This window comes from Cynoglossus semilaevis, chromosome 15 (genome assembly GCF_000523025.1).
Source record: "Cynoglossus semilaevis isolate Cse_v1.0 chromosome 15, Cse_v1.0, whole genome shotgun sequence".
Taxonomy (NCBI): domain Eukaryota; kingdom Metazoa; phylum Chordata; class Actinopteri; order Pleuronectiformes; family Cynoglossidae; genus Cynoglossus; species Cynoglossus semilaevis.
The window spans coordinates 2,185,961-2,209,235 of record NC_024321.1 but is presented as its reverse complement, the minus strand read 5'-3'; the positions used below and the strand labels follow the sequence as shown (position 1 = coordinate 2,209,235).

Sequence of the window (23,275 nt, the reverse complement as noted above, 5' to 3'; positions counted from 1 at the left end):
ATGCAGCTTACATTTGTTTTTTTTTTTATCGGTTTAAAGGTTTTGATCTAATGTTGTCTTTTCCCGGACATATGTTTTTAGAAGGAATTTCTCATTTTCATCTTTTTAGTGCAAAGAATGTACTAAATCAAAGAGCCCCGGCTTTTAGAGGTTTCTGGATCCATAAATCTGAACTGCATCACTTGTTGTGACTACAGCCTTAAAAATGATATGTTGCCACAGATGAGCCAAAAGGGTTGGGAAGCAGTGATTTAATCGTCAAGAATAGCTTATTTTTTACGAGCTTATCATCTGCTCCAAGATGTCACTGCAGCAAGTTCCACTCTAATCCATCCAGAAATTTGACCATCAATCATGCACTCCTTATCCTGTGGGGATGGCAAGAGGAGCTGAAGATGAGGAGAAAGAATGTGGGAGAAAGTATGCACAGACTTTAAAAGTATGACACAGATGACGCTTTAACACAACACAACACAGCATTGACCTATGTCTTTTCGCAGCTCAATCGGGTCCCTCCCACAGAAAACCGTCAACAAACAGCACGTGTCTGTTTGTCGGCTTCCGTAGTCAGCTCATGCTTCGCCATTGTTCGTGAGCCCAGTTCCGCAGTTTTCATGGGCACAAGCCACAACAAACCACTAGTGAGATTCCCGTATGTTTTAATACAGGGATTCATCTGGCAGTAACACGGAGAATGGATACCGGAAGTGCAGGTATTTTCGCTTTTTATTTATCGCCGCTTTTCATGGGTTTAGCTTGGGTTTAGCATTTACATCAGCGTCAGAGCTAAAGGAAGTTTACAAGGGGATGAAAGTCGGGACATATATCGAATTTTATTATAATAGTACAGTTAACAGAGTAATTGAAGTGTCAGCGTTTTGAAAAATTAACTCCCTTTTGGTTTTATTCACAAAATGTGAAGTTAAGCGAACCGGCAGTTGCCGAAGTGTTCGTAGTTAACGACAACAATGTGACTGCCGTCTGCCTTATTTGAAAGCTTACTGACAGTTTATTCTCCTTCGAACTTGTTGTTCAAAATGATTTCTTGTCTTGAAAATTCACTTTTCCATTAAGAAACACAGGACATTCATTAGTGTATGGTTGAAATTTACAAAAATAGACCTTCATGTAATGTTTTAATGTTTAAGACCATGGGAGGCTTGGTCGTAGTTTTTGTAACGGAAGATTAAAACAGATTAGCCCTAGCTACACTTGTACGTGGATTACTGATTATTTGACCAGATTGCAAGACTTTTCATTGTTAGCATTCATTACATCCTGATATACAAACAATTTTCTACATGCTTTGTTATGGAGAGGCTTATTTCAATGCAATTACAAACACTACGTTGAAATAAATGTTTTTGTTTAATATTTAATTCAGGTGTAACCTTCACCCAGGCTTGTCATATTTGCAGAATTTCTGTTTATCAATATATATTTTATTTTACACTAAACCTTATATAATAGGTAGACCTCAGAACAACTCCTATAATCAATTTCTGACAGCCTTGTCCTTATGAATGACTAGTTTATTAGACACAGCAGGGTTGGATACATTCAGAAATTAATTTGGGACCAGGCAAAGACCCTGGATTGTTATTTTAATGTGTGTGTGTTTTTCCTCCAAATAATATTACAATACTCCACTGATGCCATCAACACAAATATGGAAAAGTGTGAATATAAACCAACGAAACATTTGGATGTGTATAAACTTCAGCATTAAAATAAATTAAATGATTTAAACTGATGGGTAATAACTAATTCAAATAATATTTTTAGACTATTGTCATGATGCATATCAGATAAACTGATATTTATCAGCTCATAATTACAGTATTATAATTACACATCACAAAATTATCATTCTGGTCACTGTTAAAATTACTTAATGTTGGATGCTCCCTGGCTGAATGCTGAATGCTATATTGCTAGCTTGGACCTTTTTTCGTTGCTACTATTTCAAAGCACATGCAGGCTTATTGATGCTTATATTGCTAGCATGGAACTTTTTTTCGTTGCTACAGTTTCAAAGCACATGCAGGCTTATTGATGTTGCTGTATTGTCTTTACTCAGCTACTAAGTTGCTCATGGTCCCACACAGCAGTAATGGAATTCACATTTGGAAGAAATTTCATTTGGTTTTGCAAATTCTCTGCATGGGAATGTGCTGCTGCTTCAGCTGGCTAGTTCCCAGCTAATTAGTGTGTGTTTGTGTGGGCGAGCGCGGCTGTGTGTGAGTGATCTCACAGTGAAGCACACTGACCGATGAGGTATAATAAGAAGCAACAAAACTAACTGGAACGGTGGTGGTGATTTATGTGAAAAGCAGCATATGCATAGGTAAAAATCTGTGAAAAATGGTAAGTAGTAGGCCAATAATATTATAATACTTTCAGAAAAACACATGGAATAGTTTGCATGATCAGCTGAACATTTGAATCACAGCAAATTATCCTTTAACAAGGCAAAATAACTAAAGGCATCTTAAGTTAGCCAATGTAAAGCAACAGAGAAAGATGTACTGTAAATTAGGTAAAAGGTTGTAAATTACTTGATTTTTCTTTGTTTGAGAAATAAAACTTTGTTTATTTTCAGGTGCTGGTCCCTTGGTTGCACTTTCCATTCCACACAGTGTTTAAAAAGCTCAGAGAAAAAACACTTGGACCAAAGCTAAATAAATGTTTAAAAAAAAACACTTGGACCAAAGCTAAATAATTGCATCATGGTCTTGAGATGAACAAATTCATGAATTAAAATACAAAAAAAATATATATATATTTCCAATACGAAAGTATTGCTCTCTGCTGCCAAAACTGTAAGAGTGAGCTTTGCTTTGCATATTCAGAGAGTTCTGTGAGCTCTGTTGGTTGTGATGAATAATATTGATTGAATCCTAAAATGAAGACATGAAATCAGAGATTTTGCCTTCCAAATATAAAGCTTCATTACTGTAAGACAAAGCCTGCAAAAACATTCATTTCCTCAAAACCTAAGATTAGATGCATTTCTTTGGAGATTTGAAGAATTTACAAGCCGGTAATTGAAACCTAATGCTGGTGATATCTTAAGAGTCATTGAGGTCTGTAAACTTAAGCCCAAATAATGAGCCAAAGCATGGCTTCATAGGTATAATCCCTATTGTTAACTCCACACATTGCTAAGAAAGGCGGCTCTGATAGTAAAGGTTAGTCCGTCTCTTAATCAAAGATAGAAAATGCCTTTGTTCTCGCAGAGTCTATGTTCCTTATGTCAGGAACACAACCAAAATCTCTGCAAAGATGGCTGCAAGCTAAGGATACTTCCTACTACGATACTTTTTGACTTACAGTGTACACTGTACCAACGTGCCAATTTTTGGGCCAGATAACTATTCTGCTAGTTTAGTACCTTGCCCATTGTACTGACCAGGGGCGTAGAATTGGGTAGGGACACTTCTAATACCAATATCCAGCCACTACTGTGTAGTTACTATCAATACAACTGCTGTACGTACTCACTCAGTACTGACTACTCTAAATGTTGGCCTAAAAGGTTGTACATGGTTTTATTCGAGGTATTCCCCTTAGTAACTCTATGGAGGGTGTTGTCATCTTCGTATTATTTACAGTAAATCTCCTTTTTAATCCTAAGAAAGATTAGGTCCCAAGATTTACCTGCATTCCTTCCTCTCAGCTCCGATTTATTTAAGCTGTGTTGTGGACTCCATGACCAAGATGTAATAGGGGTGTCAATATTCGTCATGTCAGCAGGTTGTGCTTCATTAATCTGACTGATTGATCCGCCTTCCATGCGGTTCACTGACCTTGCTTTGCACAAATAGGAACTGCACCCATGCCACCGATACCTGATCCACTTGCTTGTGTGATGGATTTTTTTTTTGCGCTTGACTTATTGAAGACACAGGACAGAGACAAATATGTATAGCAGAGCTACAGCTTTTCCACAGTGTAACAAGACCAAAAGTCTATTGTTGCATCTTTAGATGTACGTAACACAGCCCCTACTGAAGTCATGGCTGCGCTGAATTGTTCGCGTCTCATCATTAGCGATGTATCGTGGGACAGTGGCTGTTTCAATTGATTGAATCCGTTTGGTAAATTACGGTAGCTGCAGTAATTGAGTATTGAAAGAAAATGAACCTTGGGGGATTATATCCATTGTTCTAATAACAAACACAACAAACTCTCTGAAAACTGGGCCCAAACCAACATGGAGTAGTGTTGTGCATAGCCACGATTATATAACTCTGAAATATTATAGTGGGAAATGAGCTCTTTTACCTCTTATGTGCTATACATTATGTGTTAAACACATTTTTTTAAGTTTAATTGTATTTAATCTCTTTACATGGTCTTTACTTGTTTACCTGGTCTCGTTACATGGTCTTTACTTGTTTACCTGGTTAAATGCTTTCGGTGATCACCATGACCAAAGATGTTCTATAAAATCGCAAACTATTTTCAAGCACTTCTTATCTAATTGTCATAGTCAAGCAATTACAAAATGTGTTCAGTCTAATAAGGAAATGAAAGAAAAGTGTATAATATTTTAAGTAATTCATATTTTGTGTAAAAAAAAAAAAGCTAATTTCACGCTCATAATAAGAACTTAATTTCAGTTCAAATGAGTTGAAATCACTGGTGCTGTCCTCTCACTGCGGTCTGTGGCCGGTTGATTGCGTTGTATACTGTGTGCTCAAATTATGTTTGTTATGAACATAAACTCATCCTCTTAGTTTTGCAGCTGCAGTAAAATTGCTCTGACACTGTTATGATTTCATTCACTAAATCTGTCTGCCTACACTCTGCTCCTGCCTCAGGCCAGAATGACTAAGCTCGGCTCGATGGAAGACACCATGTGGAGAAGAGTTTCCCACCTCTGGACCTGAAATTTTTTTTCGTCTCACTTGTGGTAAGTGAAGGTGACACTTTTCATTATGGGGTTCTTTATTGACCTAAAAAGAAATTCATTAGCAGGATAAAATGAAGGCTGGTGGTGAGAGGCTGCCATTAGAGCGAATCAATAAACTTGGCAGCGTGTGTATCGTTTTAAAAATGTCAAAAATAGCCCAGGCAAAATGTGAATTAATTATGAAATATGTAGCAGACACCCACCAGGAACTAATTGGTTCATGCTTGGTCCACAGTTGCGAAAGTGTCATAAAGATTTTGCAAATAAGTTCTCTGACATGTGAAAAAAACAAAACAAAAAAAAAAACATGCCACTTATTAGTTGTCTCCGTTTATGGACGAGGTCTTCGCAAGAAATTTAAATAAATTCACGTTGAGGTTTAAGTAGGGTTAAATTAACTCAAATGTACTGTAGGAAAGTGTGGATATTTTTAAACTTCTCTACATGTTTTGTGATTTAAAGCCAAAATTCGGTGCCAGTCTTCAGTCCCCAGAGGCTTTTTAACATTCAATAACCAGTTTTTCCCCACTTCATACAGTTCCTTGGCCAGCTGTGGTTTGTTGACCAAAGATCATTCTTTTTCTGAAAACTAATGAATGCTTGTCAGGAATGGGTTGATGGGTTAAATGCAAAGGAGAAATCTTGTTGTGTTTGTTTATGTATATGTAGTGGAAAACTGGTTTTCATCCTTGTGCGCACCAATTGCAATAGAATTTAAAAGGCCCTGAAGAGAGCCATTTATCTGCAGGAAATTTTACACGTATATAATTGTGTTAAATACAAAGGTTTAACTCTCTTTACTCACTCTAACAGTTTGTAGTGTCATTGTTCCAGGTTCTTTGTACATACCCACTTTGCTAGGTTTTTAACCTAGCAAAGTGGGTTTGTAATCAGTGTAGCAGAGCTGTTTAAATGCAGTTTTGCAGCCTGCAGTGTGTCACAGTTGTTTTCTACACTAAGTGGAATCTTTTTCAGACGCACAAATTTCCCGCTGCTTTCACTTTCTGTATGACAGAATAACACAGCAGATTGTCTGGGATTGCCTTGATTTCATGTAATATTTTAATTTTGTTAAAATATTTTCTAAATTACTAACTCCATTGTCTAAGGCCTGGGCCATTTGGCCTCTTGGACACGTGTTAATGTGGCATTAAACCTCATTTATATGACGACATTTCCAAAGCAAGTTGGTCAAATGTCCAAACTGTTTTGTTGTTTTTTTGGATTTTGGTAAAACATATAGACCTTCCTAACTTTCTTAGTACTCTTAAATTTAAGCTATTTGTCTTAGAAATACTGAAGTGTTGAACTTTTTTTCCCTTGCTTCCTTCAAAAAACCCTTTTTTTAAACGTACATCAGCATGTAGTCATCATTGTAATGAATTAATCTTACTCATCTCTCTCTCGGGAATATTGTTACCTTCTGTTGAGTCCGACTTAAATGGCCTTTAAAATACCTATATTCGAAGTGTTTTAAAATTCCTTACCTTCCCAGTACGAAAATAAAACCTAATCCTAAGTGACAGTATGGGAACATATGCTCCTGACTACCAATTAAGACTTAAAAATAGAGCACTCACTTATACTCCATTTTCCACTGGGGATATACTGCAGGCCCATGTATGTAATACAGACGATGAATAAGAAATACTAGGTGACCTTGCAGCTAACACTTAGGATATCCACGAGAGCAATACATTGGTTTTACTTCCAGGGCATAGTTCAGTGCCTGATAACGTTTTCCATTTAATACTAAACACTCTCTCTCTATACACAGGCTGTTTTTTTTTTCTCTCTCCCTCAGGCAGATGGATCAGTGTTGAGATTGGCCTTACCACATCACTACAATGTCCTTTATCACTCCCAGCAGCCCCTCACATGGGTTATTCCAGCTCAGAGACTAAATCTTCTGAGATCTCAATGGAAGTTGTGAAGTTCCTCCAAAGGTGTGGAGGAAATCAATGTCATGGTCCAGAAAGCATAAAAGCAGCACTGACATTGATTTTTTTTAAATTTATATAATGCCTTAATATTTCGTATAACATAACAACTTAAACCTAAAGTAAGGCTAAGCTAAACAAAACCTGACTTTGTTGCTTAAATCAGGTTCATTAGTTCAGGGGTGGCCAACCAGTCAGAGGCCACAATTTTTACTGCAAAGAGCCACATGATATACATGGGCTCATCCCTTAAAAAAGTAAACTCTCCTGTCTTCAACTTCATATTTTCCTTTTGCTGTCCATTTTTCTCCGCCATTTTGAGAGCAAGTTTGGTTAGCCTACGCTATTCTGTGGTTTTTCCCTCCAGGTCATCGGCGTCAGCGGCCATGTGCATGAGATTCACGTACTATAAAAAAAATACAAACCTTGACATAAACGTAAGAGCTGCATGAAACAGGGCAAAGAGCCGCATGCAGGTCCAAAAATATGTAAATAGGGGATTAGAGTGATGGGTAGGGATGGCTCGATCCGATACTTGGGATCGGTCCGATATTGGTCCAAATTCCAAACTCGGATATTGGGAAAAACAATTGAAGTCTGTCCGATCTGAGAGCTAAGGCTAAAGCACTGCCGTTGTTTACAGCAACAATGCTGTCAGATTTCCGATAAGGACATCCCTGGATGAGCAATATATACTTTCAATCTGGTATTGATTCATTATAATCCTAGTTTTCATCCTGAAGCTGCGGTTTGCCTGACCAGCTTTGATAGAAGCAAATAAAGTGATATCGACATCTCCACATACTTTACCATCAACCATCATTTCTGAATTTCTTCCAATTTTCTTTTTCTTTTTGATATTAAGCCTATTTTACCTTTCTTGACGTATCCTGAACATGTTTTTAATTTCGAGAATTCAGATAAGAAATTTACTTTAACCTTTTGTTCTTGGAGAAAGAATTTTGCTGCCCGCCAGTTGATTTTTACCCCCGTTTTTTCCCCCTGGTCTGCTCTTTAATCCCTGAAACAAAAGCTTGAACTGGATGACTGACTGAAATGAAATCTTTCTGTGGTAGATTTTGAAAAGGCAGGCTTGGCCTCTGTCACCAAGGGGTTTTTTTCTGTGTGTGATGAAAGATAGCAGCTGATTACCTGCCAAGTCATTTGAAGTGACTCCAGCACAGAAATCCAGGACACAATTTTGACAGAGTTCTGTGCGTCTGAAGCAAGCCAGACATCTGGATTAATGTGTAAAAGGATTTGACTGCTTTTATTCCCCAAGAGCAAGAGCTTGAATCAGAGCTGCACACTAAACCAACAGTTCCCTTTTATTGAACGTGTTTCCAAGTGAAAATTATTTGCGCCATGAATCATTTTTATGTGAGCGCATTTTTTTTTACATGTTTATTTGTAGAAGAAGAGACCACACTTAAAAGCTGGAGCTAACTAATTTCATTAGTCTTAAAGTACTTAACAGTGAGCCAAGAAAGCTACACGCTTGTTATATATGTATATATAACAAGGAAGGTTAACTGTGTGGGAGCCACTACAAAGTCTTTGGAAAGAACAAACGTAACCTCCCACTTAAAACACCGTTAACATCTGAACGTCCAGCTGAACTGAGATGACTTTTTTTTTTTGTTTTATCATTCCAGACATAGTTATTGGAGTTGTATTTCAAGTCGTGGAAGCATTTGTTTAGTTTGACAGGGCATGTGGTAGATGACAAGAGAAATGGTCCGTCTGTCCACAAAGCAGAGATGCTTTTGTTTGTCAAAAAGCACTTTGCGTATGGTGGCAGTTCAAAGCCCTTCTTGTTATTTCGTGTTACCCACTGCACTTGGAAAAACACTCCAAAAACACTAATTTTGTATTTGGACCTTTGTTAACTTTGGGACATTTTATTTAAATTTTTTTTTTTTTTTTTTTGGAGTTTGGTTGAAGATGTTTAACTTGACATTAGGGGGGGCTGAACTGCTGCTTATTGCACAAATGAGAACCTGTATGAGGTGAACTCCAAGATAATATGGATCAAGAAAAATTAGCCCAGAATTTAAAACAAACCAGAAACAGTTTTACATCATCCAGAATATACTAATACAATCTAAAAAAAAAAAGATTAATTTGATAAAACTAGCAATTTGATTTTCAAAAATATAATATGTAGAAATCTTTGTACTAGTCTCTGGACAAGTCTTTTACCTTGTCCTAGTCTCTGTACAGGTCTGTCACCTTGTCTCCTAGTCTCTGTACAGGTCTATCACTTTGTCCTAGTCTGTGGACAGGTCTATCACCTTGTCCTAGTCTCTGGACAGGTCTTTTACCTTGTCCTAGTCTGTGGACAGTGCAGGATTTTGGATATGCAGTTGCTTGCGTTTTTATTCTTGTAAGCACTGTTGTGTCTGAGTTCTTACCTCTGACCCTGAATGAACTGCCCCATGTCATGATGACCCTACCTCACCTTAGAGACAGTAGCAGTGAGACTCAGGATTGACACAGACGGTTAAATGGCTGGACTCAGTCTGGCCTGACCTTCTGATCAATGGCCTTCTTTTTCGAGCTGGGGATGGAGCGACCGACTCTCTTTTCTCTGCACTAATAAAGATGGTGCTTAGGGCAGTTCTTGGGCCGGACAGCCAATACTGTTAACACCCACATCGATCCTCATTACTGTTAACGTTTTCTTTGCTTGTGTGCACTGGATGTTGAAGAACACATTTCTTCAACATCCAGTCCACACAAGTGGGTACAGTGTAGTTATGGATATGGACTGGGTCATCACATTATGGGCGTGGTTAGTGTAAAAGATTTATATACACTGTTTTTGTGTATATAATCAAAAAGTGTTGTTGTATGTTTTTGGAAATATGTCCTTTAGAATTCCATAATTATAGTAAACACTGACATGATTTGGGCTTTTCATTTATTCATTCTATTCCTCTTTTACCATTTGATCCTGTTCAGAGTTGTGGAGGAGCAGTAGCCAGTCCAAGTAGTTAATTTTGGTGCTGGTAAACTGGTTCATTGTATGAACCAGTTACTCTGAGTCACCCACTAATGTGGTACACTTGAGTCACTCGTATTAGTGAGAAGAAAAACACAGTCGCCCTGCAGCCATTTAAGGGGCCTTATTTGGATTCTTGGGTTACAAAAGATTTCACACAAAAAAGAAAAGAAAAAAAAAAAGCAAACAGCAAACATAATAATAAGAAAAGATTATTATTGTAAACTTTAACAGTTATGATTATAATTATACCTCTATACCTCCAGTATGCATTTCTGTTTGTTGTTTAAAAATTATAATAGTACAACTGTAGTTTGTTATTGTTTTATAACAATAAAATGTACTATATTAGTTTACTAGCAAACATTTCACATATGAAAAAGTAATTTAGTCCCGAGTCAATCAATTTGGAATTTGAAATTGTAACTATGGATAATAGTTATGATTAAATTGTCTCTGTCTTACAGATCCGAGATCGTCGCAGTTAAATCTGTTTATTAATCTCTGTTGTGAGTTCCGATCATTGGCACTTTTAATAACATCAGTGGCAAAAGAAGAAAAAAAAAACCAACATTTGAAATCCCACTTAACCTTTTCTAATTATAATCATCAGCAGTGCTGCAGCAGTCTAAATGAAGACAAACAAATCAGATTTGTTTGGGAAAATTCCTCCCATGAGCAGGTGTTTTTAAGATGAGTGTAGGAACATTTGGGTCGCAGTCAGTTAATCAGAGGCTGGATTAGAAATGCATGCATGTCGTTTTTTTTAAAACACCCATCTTATAAGAATGTGTAAAGTGGGAGAAAACGGATAGAGTTTACAAACTGCGATGAGGTATTTGTTTTGCAGCAGAGCGTGTTGTTTATCATCCCCATGCGAGAACAATTAAAAGGCATTTTACAGGTGTTTGGGGAGTTTAACCCTAACCAAAGACAGATGCTCTAACGATGTCTGATTTTTTTCTGGCTCTGGAGAACGTTGTCTCCGAATGAAGACTTTAGGGCGTGGAGTCAGAAGGATCTCAGTTTACCAGTTTCCTTTCCATAGCACACACTTCTCTCCTTTCTGCTCAAGGCCAGTGGTGTTGAGTCCAACTGTTGAGTTGCATAGAATAGAAAAAAAAAACAAACAAAAAACAATATTATTGCATAGAATAGAAAAAAACAAAACAAAAGACAATATTTCTGGGGTTGATGCAACAATTCAGGCACATTATGTTATGTTTAAAAGCCAAATGTAACCATATGGAAGGGGAAAACAGTGTCAGATTGGTGAAAGATAGGAAGTAGACAAAACATTTTTTCTGGCATTCCTGTTGGGTTATTTTTCTCGGTAAGACTATTGACCTGGATATGCCCGATACTAGGTGTCACGGGCCGGGTTTGGAGTACACTTTCAATAAACTTTTGGGAAAGCACAAGTACAAGATAAATTTGGGTTGGTACCAGAAAGTATGTGGATTTTTTTTTTCTAGACTTGCCAAAACTTTATTTTTCTTGGAGAAGTTTATATTTTTTTAATATTGTTAATATTGGCGTTGATGTTGATGGAGGGTTGTTTTGCCCACGTGGGTTCGCCTGGTAGGAGTGCTGTCTGCTGTCTTTATCTAGTACTGCGCTCTGATTTCAAATCTCTCCACTGATGTTGTGGTGCCTTTATAGGTTGAAGCTGGAGACCCATAGATTAATTAAAGGCGATTCGTGAATCGTGCCAAGATTCGAACTGTGGTGCTCATTGATCTTAAATCAAAGCGAAACCCCGTGCTAACAGTGGTACTTTTTAATGGCCTCCTATGTGTCCGCCATGGTATAGCAAGTCCTTTGACTTTCCCCACAGTGTCTGAACAAACTGTGATCATGTTTTTAGTCTTCAGCCAAAGATGTGAAGTGGTTTGAAGAAGAAGAGGAAACATCCCTTTTGTAAAACAGGCGTCAAACGTCCCCTTTAAGTGTTCTACATGCAGGGAAACGTCCCTTTTGTAAAACAGGCGTCAGACGTCCCCTTTAAGTGTTCTACATGCAGGATACAGACTCTGCAGGATATAGAATCTTTGTTTTCCCTCGGGCTCAGGTACTTTCTGCCTCTTAGGCTGTTGTTACCAGAATCTGTCTTTAGATTCAGCAGCACATAACAGCAGCAGTGTCTTCCCTAATTGTCTGCATCCAAAAACAGCTACGTTCCAGAGACGGGGACTGCATGTCAACTAGACCCAACACACAGCTGACAACTTGCTCATATGGATATACTGAACTTTGCTGACATGGTTGTGTCTGAAACTACAGGACATGCCAACAAAATGTACTGCATCTTGAAATTCTAACCCTCAAAGCAGGGGTTATCCTATATAAAACCCAACGCCATTGTTTTTATATCACCCTGGTGATGGAATGAACTTGAGATGTTTCGGTAAAAATGAACCTTTTTCAGCAGTGAGTAACATTTATCATTTTAATGAATAGCCTTCAGCTGCTTCAGGACTGACTTTCAGTGTCTTCTGTGTGTCTTATTGATTATTTATTTGACTACGTGATTTCATTTTAGTCATGTTTGGGCACAAATTTAAATTTACTGACTATTAAAGTAAATCTGTTAGTCATCGGTTGAGACTGACATCTTATTCAACATTGTTAGATCAATACTTTTGACAAACATATTCAATAGTTCCCATATCTTATCAAACATATCCTGCCTTCCTCTTGTCCAGAGGAGGTTATCTGCATTTGCCCCACCAAAACACTCCTGATTGGTCGAGTAAGGTATATCTTGTGGTATATCTTGTGATTACTTGGCCCGCTGTTTTTTTTTTCCCAAAGCATTTGAGTGAACCTTTTGATTGGAAAAGACACGTATCTCTTATTTTTCCATTCACTTTTGTTGCATTTGAGACCTTTTGGATAAAGTCCAGAGTCAGAAAAGTGCAGGATCCATTGGAGAGCTTTTTCCAAATCTTTTTTTTCTTTTGCTTTTTTTGGCTCTTCCCTAAAAGATTTTACCTACTGCCTTATGTGACATCTAATTGTATGTTGTTTTTTTTTTACTCTTATTATGTTTGTCTTTTTTTAATTTCTCAGACCACGATGGACTGTACCACACACTGTCTTGCACAAGGTACTCCCATCTTGATGCCTCCTCTTCAGTTAATGACTCTGTGCCTAATGTCATCCAGCTTTGGTCCAAAACACACATTTCAGCTCATTTAGAGGAAGAGCCAGAGTCAACACTGCTCGCTGCTGCACCTGTTGGGAGCAGGACTCATTATGAGTTGTCACTCTTGTTCATAATTGTGCCAAGTGAGAACCTGTCAGTGTGAAGCACGATAATTAGTCCACTACAATGCTACTTCAGCTGCACATTAGTTATGTGGTAGCCATGCCACGAATCCTGCAGAGAAAAATAGCCTAGTAAAACAAACAGTTAGGTTCTAGCTGGAAAGAGAGGCCCTTGTAGCGGTAAAGAACTTCTCTGAAATTTCAAGAGGTCATGGGACTCGCACTGATCATTCAGCCATGATAGTGGGTCTAGTGGGTTTCACATTCAGAGGAGTGAACGATTGTAAGATCTTTGAGGAAGAAGAATTTGTCCATGACATGATAGAACTTTGGAGATTTGCTAAGATTTGACATGTTTTCTACAGCAGTGTTTTCAAAACTTTTTGAGCCACGGCACTGGGGCTGTAAGTCGTTAGGTCGATAGATTGATTGGTCGACCAATATTCTGATTGGTCGAGTAAGGTATATATTGTGTTTATTTTATCAGGAGAAAAGTACCGGGTGTTTCCAGAGCAAACCGTTTCACAGGTAACAGTCTGTCTTCAGAACACCCCGATGTTTTCACTATTTTGGATTAGCCCAGCCCACACACACACAGACAGATAGGATAACGTACTAGAAGTCCGATGTTTTCACTATTTTGGATTAGCAGACAGACAGATAGGATAACGTACTAGAAGGCCAAGGTGAAGAGAATGGAGCGTCGGTTGTACATGGCAAACATCAATAGGTACTGTAAATGGCAAATAAGATCTAATATTTGAGATTGTGGCTCCAATTTATGAAGGATGTCTAAACCTTCGGGTACTTGCGTCCCTATTACCAACTGATGTATTTCTTCAGAATGCTTTTCGCCTGTGTAGTTGAAAGGTTTTTCAATTCAGTCAGAAAACGTTGTCCTTGTGGATCAGAGGAGAGAGAACATAATTGCTTTCGATTTCAAAACTGCATTGACTGTGAGTTTGTGAGTTGCTGGCAGCACTGTTTGTTCTCCCTATCCCTTGCAAGAAATCATGTGTCCTGAACTGCAGGCTTTTAGTGCTGGCCAGATCGTACAGTATGACATTTGTGGGATGAAATTTGAGGAACACTTTGATTTACTCACCAGGACTATCCTTTGAACTTCTGAGTATGGTTCAAGCACGAGCTTAAATGCATTATATTGGTTTGTGGGGAGGCCAAGGGTCTAATCCGAATGACCTGTTGTCTGATTGGACAAGGTTGTGGTATTGATTCTCATGGGAACAGGACCGTTTTCTATTGTCTGACCAGAAGTGGTCAGTCATTGAATAGCTGTGAGGGGCTGGGGTGAGTTAATGGTTTTAAACCATTGAGTCAAAGGCTACATATTGAACCATATTGACAACCTTTAAGGAGTGAAGCAAGTTTGTTTAAAAAATAGAAATGTCAGGACAAATGTGATTTTAAATATATGTCAAGGTTACAGACACAGTTAAAAAAAATAGAATATGGCCTATTTCAGATGCAGTAATGAGGTGTGCAGACACAGAAGCATTAAACATCTTAGCAAAAACCCAAACCACATGTGGACATTAGACCTGTCCTGTGGACCGTTTTATGGGACATACATGGGATATAACATCGTCGAATTGATCGAGTTGATCTTTGAAGGTGCTAGTTTTTTTTATGTAATATTTGTTCAAACTTCCGTTATTCCGTTCTAAGTAGAGCATCGCGTACACACAGATACAGGCACACGCACAGTAGGACATAGTTGGCAGAGGTTTTTTTGGTCAACCTCTCAGTAGCTATTACCGAGAGCAGCAATTTGATCTGTCGTCAACCCCGTGTGACTGCCGCTATGTAACGGAGAGGATCGTTTTCCTGCGGATCAGACGTTTTTTACGCAACAGATAAAAAAAATTCTTGTCAATTTTTGTGGACCGTTTTTTTACGCACAGATAAAAAAAATTCTTGTCAATTTTAAAATTGTAGGTTTCATCAGTTGCAAATGAAAATTATTTTGTATTTTATGGTTATTAAATAATTCAATTAACACGATTTTGTCCCACTATTAAACATGTAAAACATGCCAGTGTGTTTTTCCGTTATGGAAATTAAACTTTACAAACCTTTAAGCTCTTGTAATCCTTTAGGTTCTGTAGGAAGATCACGCTAATTTATTCCAGAATTAGAACACATATTTGTCCTTAGGTAAGAGAGACGTTAACAGATTTTATGAATTCTCTCAGGAAAATCAGTCTTGTGTTACTACATATACAGCTGCAAGAAATGAAATGAACCGCCTTGCAATCACCTGGATTTCTGTGTACATTGGTCACAAAATATGTTCTGATCTGTATCTGTGACGCGACGATAGACAAACACAGACGGCTTAAACTATTATTTCTCAAACAACTATGTTTTTTTTTATTGAAAGCTTCATGTATGTAAACCTTTGGATTTAATAACTGCTTGACCCTCCCTTGACAGCAATAACCTCAACTCAACGTTCCTCTAGTTGCAGATCAGACCTAGACGTTAGTAACATTTTGGATCATTCCTCCTTTCAAAATGGTGTCAGTTCTGCAATATTTTTGGGCTAGCTCAATCTGATACTCAGGATTGGTATCCTTGGGCTAGCTCACTCTGATACTCAGGATTGGTATCGGTCCAATAGTGGTACAACTATCGCCCGTCCGATCTGATACCTAAGAGAGGTCAGATAGGCGATAGAGAAGCTGGGGTTAAAAACATTGTTTAGGTTCAGCGTGAGTTGTTTTCCATGCGGCATTACGATATTTCAAAAATATTAAACCAAAATATATATAGTCATATATATATATATAGTCATGAATTTCTTAGTGCACTGTCATAGACTGAAAGATCCTACACACGTGTTCAACATTTGATGAACTACATTTAATATAGTCCAGTCAGTAACTCGATCACACTTCTGGCAACTGCCTTCTTTGTCGAGTGTTTAAAACAAATGTAGAGAACGAAGAGAATCAGAAGCTCATTCACATCAATACATTTGGACAGTTTGACAGCGTTTCTTTGGTTAATTTTAGACAACTGTGTCTTTTGCTCATGTTGGCAACTCATAATAACAACAAAACATCTCTTAGATGCAGCCCCGGGTTAACAAATTCACCGGGACTTCTAAGGAAGACTCTTCATATTTTTAGGCTTCTCCAGACTCAGATATTATTAGAACTACTTTGAGCTCCATCAGAGAAAAGGTCAGCCTCTCTCAGTCTGTCTTTATTGATGTGTTGTCCTCGTCTCCACACACACTCACTCACACACACAAATACACTGAGGGAACAGACTCAATGAATTAGCACCACTTAGCTCCACCTGTTTCCCAGGCTCAGTACTAAGCTCTGGTTTTTTTTTCCTCTGTGAAGCTGCAGAGAAAATAACAGCTGTGAAAGTATAATTGGCTAAATAAACATCAACTAAAACTGGCAAAAATGTACTAATACGCCTCGTAAAATCGTTTCATAAAAACTAATTCACCAAACAGCATCAGTTAGTGTGGGAGTCCTCCTGATACGCTGTTTCTCCTTTTAAAAAAGTTCTTTGAATTTTATTTTTGGTTTGTGCTTGTTGTGATATGTGACATCTCTCCATGATTATACTGTATAGCTCGTGGACAGCATGACAGCTGAAAATTACCCAGTTAAAAAGAAGTCAGTTTTTGGTTCAATAAGCACCTTGTTAGAATGTCTGTGGAGTTTTCTTCTTCTTCTTCTCCTTCTCTCTTTTGACAGCAGCAGTTTTTTTTTTTCTGAAATAGTAATTGCCAATTATTGTATTTTCAGACCAGGACTTTTCTCCTCTTGTTTTTTTTTTCTTTTTTTTTTTTTAAGAAGGAACTTTATTGAAGATCTACTCTATTAAAATTGAAGCACTTACAATTGCTCCAGCTTACGATCAAGAGTATCCTTATTTTTCAGTATTAGTGTTTAACGAACTATATCTGACATGGGCGGGGGTGCACATTTTTGTGTTTTTCCAAAAAATCCCCCCTCTACCCCCAACAAAAGTAGACCAGAGAAGACTGCTGTTCCATATAAGGTCATATGAGACCAAACGGCTCCATTTCAAATGATACGTCACCCTACTTTTAATAACAATCCTGAACCGTACAACACGTACACATCTGTGATCGTCAGTAAGTTTCTGATGGTACCTGAACGCACCCCGGGTTAACAGCTGCACTGTTGTCATGACAACATCATAATCAGTGTAGACCCGGTGGTTCGTGCCTGTTATTAAGCTGCTCTGCTTCTCGGGCTAGCTTATAGATAATTAGCGACAAGAAATAGGCCAAAGGAGCGTAATAAAAGTGAGGAAATGCATTCATAAAACGTTATGTTTCTTTACGGATTTTGTTGCATTCTCCTGTAGGTTTGTCAAAGCCAAAAGCTAATGCTATTTGAGGGACTTTGATATGGAACATTTTGGGAACCCCTGCCTTACACTGCACTCGGACCTTTCTCCAGTCCAGACTTGCATTGGGACAGGACTGGAACCAGAGCTTTAAAAAAAGTTCTGACATACTTTTTGGAAAAATTCAATTTCAACAATAACTTCCTCTAAAACTCCTGCTTATTTACCGTCATAAGTTTGGTCTCCTGTTCACAGCCACTCTGTCTGCGACAGCGGCCAGTAATGCAACCCGAGAACGGTGCAACTGCCCTCAAGTGACTGTTGGTATGTCTGAGAGGATTTTCACACGGCACACAAGCAGCGGTGGCTTTTAAATGAACGATCACGTGATTCTTTCTGTCTCTTTATCACCTTCATAATGACGGATTAGATATTATTGAATGTCAGTCACATAAAAAGCAGCAGCCGGTTTGTTTTATACAGTGCTGGGTCTGAGTTTTCATAACTACCCTGCCGCTATCGAAGAAAAAGAGCTTTATGTACATGACAAATGTTTATCAAAACGCTTGGGAAGCTGCATTTCTCAGACATAATATCACCCTTTTCTCAAGTGTCTGGAATGTGTTCATGTTTTTTTTTAATCTATCACATAGCAGAGAGCTAGTTGTGAGATATTCATCATTTCCTGCTGTGTTTACTTCTGTTCATAATCTGATCTTTTTTTTCTCTCCTCTCGTACGTCCCTGTCAAAACTGTGAGCTTTAAGTTTTATTATCTCTGACTACATCACCGGTTAGATCATGAGCTTTCTGTTGGATTTTACACCTGTCTTCACCTGCTAACTGTTTCGGTTTTGATATCCCCAGAATTTTTGATTCGACACCATTTCTTCCGATATCGATATCAATACTGTGTGATTTTTTTTTTTAACCCATTTAAACACACACATTACAAATACTGGGCATTTAATACTTTAATATGTATTTTTCATAACAACGAAATGTGACCTCTGTATTTCACCCGTCACCAAAGTGAGCAGGAGAGCAGTGGGTGGGGACGATGCCATGCTCTCCGCTTCCTTAACCACCCAGCTGGGATCGAACCTTAAACCTTCCGGACCCAAGTCCGCTTCCTTAACCACCCAGCCTCCACTAGCACCATTAGTCACAACAAATTACACTACTTTACTTTTACACAGTGTAACCTAAATAGTTTTGTCACATCTACATTGGGGGTCAGTGACCTTCCTCGGTCATGAATAGAAGACAGTAGGTTATCACAGTGACACAGTTTTCTCTTTTTTTTTTTCTTCACAGGGGTCTTCCTCCTTCCTCTGGGACCTGCCTCCAGCCACTGAGCAGTTGTGGTGTAAATAATAGTCCTTGGTAAGTAGATAAAAATAGGCTGAAAGTCTGGCAGGACCAGGTGGTCTGGTGTCCAGTCTCTCTGTCGAAAAGTGTTATTGGCCACTGTTTAACCCTGGCTTAAAATGGGATTGTACGGTAGTCTGAGTATAAAGAAGTTCATCCATTAACACAGGAACTAGATTGAGGATTGGGTTTAATATAATACATTTAAAAAAAAAAATTCTCAAAACAGGACATATGCCAGAATGGTGTTTAATGGTCTTGCTTTACAGCGTGAAGATCATCGTTTTGAGCCTTGGTGGTCCCACACCGTCTTCCCGTGTGTGTACAGGTTTTTACGGGCTCTCTGGTTTCCTCCCACCATCTAAACCATGCAGATTGGGGATTAGTTTAATGGTTGATACTAAACTGACCAAATGTGTATGCCAGTGTGGTTGTTTGTCTCGGAACGTGGCCCAATAATGTACTTGCGAACTGTCCGGATACTCTTCTTGAAGCTAAAAGTCAGAACCGATACACAGGTGACAATATAAATACTCCTTTAGTGAGGTGTACTAAAACATAGGTACTATTTTTACCCAAAAAAAAAAGCATTCTTAAATGGTAACAAAATAAAGAAAAAGCTAACGGACGGCTAACAGTTAGCTAAAAAAAAGACCATAATAGGTTATTTTGAAACGTTAGCCTCTGTTGGAAACATGAAAATCTAAATAGTCTAATAGACACGTTTTAAAACAAATATCATTATAACCCTTCACGTGTATACCAAGCATCGTGACAAAAACGATCGCAGGGAAATGACAGGAAAGCAACCAGTCTTTGGTAACCACACAGTAATGACGCTTGTTGTTGCTGCTGTTGCTGCTGCTGCTGCTGCTCCGTAACTGTCACCAGGGGGAAAACCTTGTTAGGCTAAAAATTCAGCAGCCGTACTGTTTCCAGGTGCTGGGAGATTGAATACAAGGAGGGATAATTGGATACACAATAGTTGCCTCTCTTTACAACATAATTTGCAACAGCGTGGAAAAACACTAAGTACATGTTGAAGACAGTCTGACAACCTGCTAAAGGCAGTAGTGGTTTTCAACATTTGGCATGAATAACAAGCAGCATGTATTTTGTGTATCAAAGTGAAACCAAACCTGTCTGAAGAGAAAGCCGGAACGGCAACACAGGATTTGCTTTGAGAATCTGTGGTCGAGTGCTTTCTTGAGGTTTTCAATTTTTGATAAAAGCTTAGGACGTGTTATTCAAAAAAAAAAAAACAAAAAGCTTAGGACATGTTATTCAAAAAAAAAAAATGCTTTGAAAATATTATTTAAAATCATCTTTGAACGTACCATCACTATCCCCTCTGTATGTAACTGTCTTGCAACTTTAGTGACTGAACTCAGACTGTGACTCAGACGAAGAGGTAATCCCTGTGGGCTCAAATAAGACTTTCTTAATTTACTTGATCCTGAAACTGCTGGTTCATACCTTTTTTTTTTTTCTTCAGAATCGACTTTTTAAGAATCGACTTCAAATCTTGGCATCTCACCCTGAACATTGTTTCAGATACTGAGGTTGCAAAAGGACCAAGTTCTTTACTTGGATTCTTTACTGGATGTTTGGGTGCAAAAGCTACGAATGTTACCCGTTTGCAGATGTTATGTTTTTATACAAATTAGGAACCATGCCAACTTTTCTGGAAACTCGGTTTGTGACCCATTTGTTGGCCAGCCTCATCTGACTTTCGGCTTTTTCCCCCCTGTGCCACGTCTTGTCCCTCCGTCCAAGTCATTTCCCACCATCATCTGCTCCTTCCCATCAGTGCCGCCTCCATGTCACCAGCAGCTCTAATGTTTAACGACTTTTGGAACATTTTCTCTACACCTGCAGCAAACATGAAACCTGCCGTGCTGCCGAGAGGACACAGAGAACTTTATCTGGGCTGGCAGACCCAGCCTCCATCATCCTGCCTAAACAGGCCACAGCAGCACAGGTTGGTGCACTGCAGTCGTATAGGGCTTCCAGACTAACAGACAGGGCAGCTCAACCCCGACTAAGGGCAGTGGAGGTGAAAAAAACGTGGAAAAAAAAACCCCCATGAAACTCTACTCCGGTTTAACAGGTGGCATTTGAGCAGGCTGCTAAAGCATTATATTCAACGGTTAAATTTGCTGTATATATTTTGTTTGACAACAGGCCTACACGTGTGGCGCTTTGGCCCAGAGGCAATGTCTCTGTCATTGGTGTGGAACCCCAGGGTTCACCTCCTGGGCAAGTTCAAATCCCGGTTAGGGCGGTTGGTACCTTCCAGTGGACTCACCACCCGCAGGAAGGTTTGGTACGGTGCAATGTGATTTGGGTGGCGACTGCTGCCCCCGCGACCCGGTAACGGATAAGCGGTTGAAAATGGATGGATGGATGGATGGATAGACTGTAAAGAAGGATGTGATTTGACCAGATTGGGAGTGGGTATTGTTCATGTATCCTGGGCTGCAGTGACCATGTTCATTATGGAAACTCTAAGGCAAAAGTAAAGAAGTAAATCACACAAGTGTTTTCCTGTCTACAGAGTCAGATCTTTGTAGACTCTCAAGGCCTTAAAAATCATATTAAAAACAAAGAAATCACATCAAACTCTCAAGCATTATTTTTTTCTTATTCTTCTTCAGATCTTTTCCTGTCTCATCACATTCTTCCTTGGTAACATGCTGGAGACACACTTCCTGTCCACTGGAGCCTTTGAGGTCACTCTTAATGGTGAGTCTGCTGAGATCACTGCTGGCCCAATCCTCTCACACTGCGGCCTTTAGCCCATAAAATACTACACTGAGTGTAACTTCCTGGTGTAATCCTAATTATCCTCATCATTGTCCTTCAGATGTTCCCATTTGGTCCAAGCTTCAGTCTGGTTATGTCCCAAATGTCCAGGAACTCTGTCAGATCCTTGACAACCACTTGAAAATGAACCAGATGGATCACATGATGGATCACATGACCTTCCCTTCCACTTAGACAATGGTTAATGCTCCATCAGATTCTCTTGCACCCAACCTGGAAGTTCTACTCCATGTTGATCGCTCTCACCACTGTTTTCTCCTCAGCTCATCTGTGTCCAGGCTGAGTGGGATGTTGAGCTGTTGCAGTTTATGACAGCAATGCTAGGTAGCTGAGCACGTGATTTGTGCGTTATTCTTCATAATAGTGATGAGTCCTAAGAGAGTGAGTGGTAAGGATGGTGGTGAGAAGAAGAAACGCATGGTGACCGTGAAAATAAAGCAGGAAATTGTTGATATATACGAACGTGGTGTCCGCTAAAGAAAGAATACAAGTCGAAAAAAGCAAAAAAATGGAAAAGTACAAATACAAAAAAAAATAAAATAATACAGAAGTTAAGTTAATTCTAAGTTTACGTAAGTGACGTAGTCTACGTGTAAGATACACTACGGAATCAAGTTTCTACGTACGGGCTAACTCTCTTCCCTACGTCCTCGGAAACAATTTTTTTAACAAAAAACTGTATTATTGGGAAAATATCCTATAGCATTTTTTTATATTAATGAATTACCTTAAGTTTCGAACAAAATTTTACGCAATTTGACAATATGACTTTAACCCCTTGTGGCCCAGGTTTTCTTGGTAAACTTTGAGCTAGCTTTGCAGTAAGTTCTGAAATTATATAAGTCTACAGTTATATGTTGGCTAATTTATTGAACCTATATTTTTGGTACATTTCGGAAAAGTTGGAGCTATTTTAAGCTTTCAGTTATTTCAGTGTGTGTGTGTTCCATGTGAGGTGCTACGTATCGTCCCTTTGCGAAAACATCCTTTAGATAAAGACTCTTCTCAAGTCTGAACGAGAAGCGCTTCGTTCCGAGCGTCCGCTCTCCGATGTTGGAAACATAATCCATTAAAAGCAGTAATTGTATTGTGGTGTGCGCGCTGACATCAAATTGCTCTATTACTTTAGCAGTAGCTCAGCATAAAAAGCCATTTACTCAGGCTCTGCGAAGGAACCTCATTTGGCAGGGGTCACCTCGCGTTGTATCGCTAAACGCAAAAAAAAAAAGTGGAAAAAATTGAGCCGTTTGGATGATACTGTGGTTCCACTCCTGGGTCGTCGTCGTCGTTGTTGTCGTTGTTGTTGTTGTTGGTGCGTGCTGGCATCTGTGTATTGTGCTTGTGTGGTAAGAAATTAACTTTGTCACGGCGCGGCCCTAAACAATAGCGGGCAGGAATTGCTGAGCCTAATGTTGCTCCCTGGGAAACGCTAAAGTCGTTTGGCTGGAGCGGCCCACTTAATAGGCTGAGCTGCTGCACAGTTTGAAAACGGATCAGTCAATTCAGGCAGACAGAGACCTGCCGCCATCTTCACAGTTTCCGTGCGATTAGTGTGTGAGGAGCAGACGGGGGGGGGGGGGGGCGT

The 23,275-nt window shown here is 39.0% G+C and overlaps 1 protein-coding gene across 2 annotated transcripts in view; it reads left to right on the top strand.

Annotated features, from left to right (window-relative positions):
• Positions 1–478: 478 nt before the first annotated feature.
• The window catches only part of enox2 (ecto-NOX disulfide-thiol exchanger 2), a 173,927-nt gene continuing 151,130 nt past the window's right edge, over positions 479–23,275 (top strand). Inside the window, exons 1-3 of one of the 2 annotated variants that reach the window (XM_017039392.2) lie at positions 479–713; positions 4,827–4,918; positions 18,811–18,879. The gene's annotated coding sequence lies outside the window, so the exon portion shown is untranslated. Of the gene's footprint in view, positions 714–4,826; positions 4,919–17,799; positions 17,819–18,810; positions 18,880–23,275 lie in introns of those variants that run through there. The other variant, XM_025062934.1, reaches the window with a different exon arrangement.